We start from the raw sequence: 5,515 nt of genomic DNA, 5'->3' as shown, positions 1-5,515 counted from the left end.
TCCTCTGTCACCATATATTTGACTCACTTTACCTTTATTTACTCCCCCTTTCTTTCTAGTAACCACCAAACTATTGTCTGTATCTATGAGTTTTTGTTTCTTTGTCTTCTTCATTTCTTGCTTTCAGTTTTGTATCCCACATATGAGTGAAATCACATGGTTCTCAACTTTTTCTCTCTTAGAGATAAAACTTTTTTCACTTAGCATGATAATATCAAGATCTATTATTGTTGTCACAAATGGCAATATCTCATCTTTTTTATGGCTGAGAAACATTCCATGATATATACACATCTTCATTATCCAATCATCTATCAAAGGAAAATTCAGTCATATTCATGTCTTGGACACCGTGAATAATGCTACTATGGACATTGGGGTGAATATATCTTTATGGATAAATTTTGGGGGGGTAGATACACATAAGAAGGTTTGGTGGATCATATGATAATTCTATTCTCAATTTTTGAGGAACCTCCATACTGTTTTCCCTAGTGGCTGTACCAATATACATTCATACCATGTGTGTAGGAGGGTTCCTCTTTCCCCACAACCTTTCCAACACCTGTTATTACTTGTCCTATTGATGATAGCCATTCTAACAGGTGTGAGGTGGTATCTCATTGTGGTTTTGATTTGCATTTCTCTAATAGCTAGTGAAGTCGAGCATCTTTTCATATGTCTGATGGCCATTTGTGTGTCTTCTTGGGAGAGTGTCAGTTCAGGTCCTCTGCTTAATTTTTAGTAGAATTGTTTGGTTTTTTATTGTTGAGTTGTATTATTTCTTTGTTTATTTTGGATATTAGCACCTTATTAGAGGCTTTGTTTGCAAATATATTCTCCTGTTAAGATGGTTACCTCTTTGTCTTGGTTTCTTTTAATGTGCAGAAGCTTTTTAGTTTCATATAGTCCCATTTATTTATTTTTCCTTTGACTTCCATTGACTTCGAGGTCATATTTATAAAATCTCTCTAAATCTAAGGACCATGCATTTAGGACCTATATTTTCTTCTATGCAATTTATTGTTTCAGGTCTTATATTTAGGTCTTTGATTCATTTTGAGTTAATGTCGGTGTATGGTGACAGATAGCAGTCTGGTTTCATTCTTTTGCATGTGGCTTTTCTGTTTATCCAGCTCTATTTATTTAAGAGGCTTTTCTTTCTCCACTGCATGCTTTTGGCTCCTTTATCGAATATTATTTGCACCTATATATGGGGGTTTATTTCTGGACTTTCAATTCTGTTCCATTGATCTGTGTGCCTGTTTCCCTGTTTCCATGCTGTTTTGATTATTGTCACTTTGTAGTATAATTTGAAGTCAGAGTTTTTTTTCGGGATTGCTTTGACTATTCAGAGCTTTTTGTGCTTCGATACAAATATGATTATTTTTGTTCCATTTCTTTAAAAAATGCTGTTGCTTTGGCAAATAAGGTCATTTTAACGATGTTGATTCTTCTTATCCATGAACACAGAATATCTTTCCATTTCTTTATGTCTTCTTCAATTTTTTTTAATAGAGTCTTAGTTTCCCATGTATAGGTCCTTCACATGCTTCATTAGGTTTATTCCTAGGTATTTTATTTTTTGTTGCAATTGAAAAAGGAATTTTTTTTCATTTTTTTCTGAAATTTCATTGTTAGTGTATAGGTAGGAACAGAATGGAGTTTTGTACATTGATTTTGTATCCTGAAACTTTACTGTATTTGTTTATTGTTTCTAATATATGTTTTTTTTCATGGAGTCTTTAGGGTTTTCTATGTAAAGAATTATGTCATCTGAAAAAAGTGACAATTTGACTTCTCCATAGCCAGTTTGGATGTCTTTTATTTATTTCTCTTGCCTGATTGCTCTAGCTAGGACTTCCAATCCTATATTGAGTATGAGTAGTAAGAATGGGCATCCTTTTCTTATTCTTGATCTTAGAGGAAAACATTTTGGTTTCTCACCATTAAGTATGATATTAGCTTAGGATTTGTCATATATGGCCTTTATTATGTTGGGGTACTTTCCTTCTATACCTGTTGTATTAAGTTTTTTAATCATAAATAGATGATGTATCTCATCAGATGCTTTTTCTTCATCTATTGATATGATCATATGATTGTTATTCTTTATTTTGTTTACGTAGTGTATTACATTGATTGGTTTGCATATATTGAACCATCCTTGCAATCCTGGAATTAACGCCATTTGATTGTGATGTATAATCTTTTTATGAATTGTTGTATTCCATTAGCTAGTATTTTGTTTAAATTTTTGCATCTGTATTCACCAGATATATTGGTCTATAGTTTCCTTTTTTGTGTGACATCCTTAGGTTTTGGTATCAGGGTAATGCTGGCCTCATAAAATGAGTTATGAAGTATTGTCTCTTCTTCAATGTTTTGGAAGTGTTTGAAAAGAAGATATTAAATCATCTTTAAATGTTAGGTAGAATTCACTAGTGAAGCCATCTGGCCCTGGACTTTTACTTTTTGAGAGGTTTTTTATGATTGTTTCAATTTCCTTACTGTTGATCAGTCTATTTAGAGTTTCTGGTTCTTTGTGATTCAGTCTAGGAAGGTTGTATTTCTGAGAACTTGTCCATTTTTTCTAAGTGATTGGATTTGGTGGTATATAGTCTGTCATCGTATTTTTGTATCATGCTTTGTAATTCTGTAGTATCTATTGTAACTTCTCTTTCATTTTAATTTTGTTTTATGTCTTTTCTCTTTTTTCTTTAGTGAGTCTAGCCAGGTTTTTGTCAATTTTATTGATGGTTTCAAAGAACCAGATCTGTGATGCATTAATTTTTTCTATTGTCTTTTTGTTTTCAATTTTACTTAATTCTTATTATTTTTATTATTTCCTTCTTTCTCTTACTCTCTAATTTTTATTATTTCCTTCTTTCTGCTGACTTTGGGCTTCATTTGTTCTTTTCTTCCTTATACTTTAAATATTTTATTCCCCTCTCTTCTTAATTGCATAGTTTTTTTCTAAAGATAAGTTTCATATATGTCTTATCCTTGCTTCTCTGTCAGTAAAGTATCTTGTTCCTCTGGCTTCTTTCAAGATTTTTCCTTTGTCTTTGATTTGCTGAAGTTTATGAATAGATTTTTTGGTATTTATCCTGTTTGGTGTTATCTAATCTTCCTGAATCTGTGGTTTGGTATCTTTCATTAGTTTTAGGAAATTCACAGTCATTATTACTTCAAATACTTGTTCTCTTCCTTCCTCTCTTCTTCTAGTATGTGCATTATGCCTATGTTACACCCTTTATAATTGTCCTACAGTTCTTTGATATTTTGTTCTTTTTTTTCATTTTTTTCTCTTTGCATTTCAATCTTAGAAGTTTCTATTGACATTTTAATTGTCTTTAGCTGTGTCCAGCCCATTGCTTTAGATGAGTCCATCAAACACTATTCTTTATTCCTGTTATGTTTTTTATTTCTAGCATTTCCTTTTGATTCTTAGAGTTTTCATATCTCTGTTCACATTGCCCACTTTTTTATGTTATTTATTTTTTCAATTAGAGTTATTAGCATATTAATATAATTGTTTTGTATTTCTAGTCTGATAATTCCAACATCTCTGCCATATTTGAATCTGGTTCTGATGCTTCTTCTACATATCCATTTTGTTTTTGGCTTTTAGTATGCCTTTTGATTATTTTGTTGTTGCTGATAGCCAAACATTATGTACTGGGTAAAAGGAACTGAAGTAAATAGGCCTTTAGTATGAGCTTTTATGTTTATCTGACTAGGGGTTAGGCTATATATACTGTTCATTTTAGCTGTAGATGTTAGAGACTAAAATTTCTTCCAGTGCCCTTGTTTTTTGTTTCCCTTATTGTCTTTGGGTTTCCCTGGAGACTTCTTAAGATCTGACGCATGCAACTTTTTTCAGTTGCATTCCTCTGTTGTTATACAAAAGTTTTATTGATGTAATAAAAAGATGTGTGGAGAAGGGAAGCAATCTATAGTCTTATGATTAGGCTGTAGTCTTTTAGTTAGCCTCTGCCCTTGGGCTGTGACCTTCATAAGTACTTTTCAGTTTTTACCCCTTTAGGTAAGACAGCAAGTCTAAAGAGGGATGGAGTTGGGTATTTTCCTTACCACAGGACACTTAGTCTCTGATAAAACCTCACTCAGGCTCTGGTAGAACAGTTGTCCTTGAAGGCAGGCCTTGTTAAGAACAGAATATCTTTACTGCATCTACTGCAAGGATGAAGACCATTTTCAGCATTCACACTGTCAACATTACAGAAAATGTGGATATCACTCTGAAGGGACCCACAGTTATTGTGAAGGGCCCCTGAGGCAACCTGTGGAGAAACTTCAATCATATCAATGTAAAATTCAGTCTCCTTGAACAGAAAAAGAAGAGGCTCTGGGTTGACAAATGGTGGGGAAATAAAAAGGAACTGCCTACTGTAATTATGTACAGAACATGATCAAAGGTGTTATACTGGGTTTCCATTAGAAGATAAAGTCTGGGTGTGCTCACTTCCCCAATAACACCATCATTCAAGAAAATTGTTCTCTTGTTGAAATCTGAAATTTCTTGGGTAAAAAAAATACATCCACAGTGTTCAAATGAGGTCAGGTGTTGCTTGTTCAGTATCTCAAGCACAGAAAAATGAGTTAATTCTTGAAAGAAATGACACTGAACTTGTATAAAATTCAGCTTCTTTGATTCAACAAGCCACAACAGTTAAAAACAAGGATATCAGAAAATTTTTGGATGGTATCTATGTTTCTGAAAAAATAACAGTTCAGAGGGCTGATGAATAAGGTCTAAGTTGTTCATCTATGGAGATACCAAGATGTCAGATGATTCCTCAAACTTATTTGTGATATTTTAAAGATGCAGTGTACATTATGTATTGATTTGGGGCTTTTTTATAAACTGATTTCCCTTTCCAACTATTTGGTAAGTAAACAATTAATTTAATTCTAGTGTTTTAAGAATAATTACAGAAGAAACAAAACAGCAGCTTATTCTAATAATATTTCATGGTAGAAGTGACTTGAATCTGGTTTTTGAAGGAATACCAAGGGCATTTCAGGCAAGAAAGGTATGATACCAGTAATAGGCAACACTGTAGCTATTCATCATCAAATGCAGAATTTGGAGAGAAGTTCTGAAGGTATCTAATTTTTCAGAAGCATAAATTTGAGTATTTATAAGGCAACTGTGCCTGAGTCACTTATATATACAAGTAACTTTTTGTGAAAAAGCAGCTGGGAAGTGAAACGAAGTGATGCAGCCTTAACAAGTATTGGAAAATGCAGTTATTTTGCGTTTGTGATAAACGTGGTTGCTGTAGTCCAAGGTTCTCTCAATGTTATCCTCTTCCTTTCCTCAGCCATTTACTCCTATATCCTAGCCCTTGATATTTCTAAAAAATAGTAATCCTTTCATAATTTCTTAATTCCATGTATTATACTTTGAATATAATCTTTGGTTTGATGATTTTAATGGTTAAGACTTTAAGAAAGGAATGAAATGATAAATCTAGGATTTGCTTTGAAA

General features: G+C 32.8%; 1 pseudogene; it reads left to right on the top strand.

The window, feature by feature from the left end:
• The first annotated feature begins 4,205 nt into the window (after positions 1–4,205).
• LOC111733770 lies at positions 4,206–4,773 on the top strand (annotated as a pseudogene).
• The last annotated feature ends 742 nt before the right edge of the window (positions 4,774–5,515 follow it).

The sequence above is a fragment of the Pteropus vampyrus genome, unplaced genomic scaffold (assembly GCF_000151845.1).
Source record: "Pteropus vampyrus isolate Shadow unplaced genomic scaffold, Pvam_2.0 Scaffold635, whole genome shotgun sequence".
In the NCBI taxonomy this organism is placed as follows: Eukaryota; Metazoa; Chordata; class Mammalia; order Chiroptera; family Pteropodidae; genus Pteropus; species Pteropus vampyrus.
The sequence above is the reverse complement of the archived record's forward strand: the minus strand, read 5'-3'. Positions and strand labels throughout refer to the sequence as shown.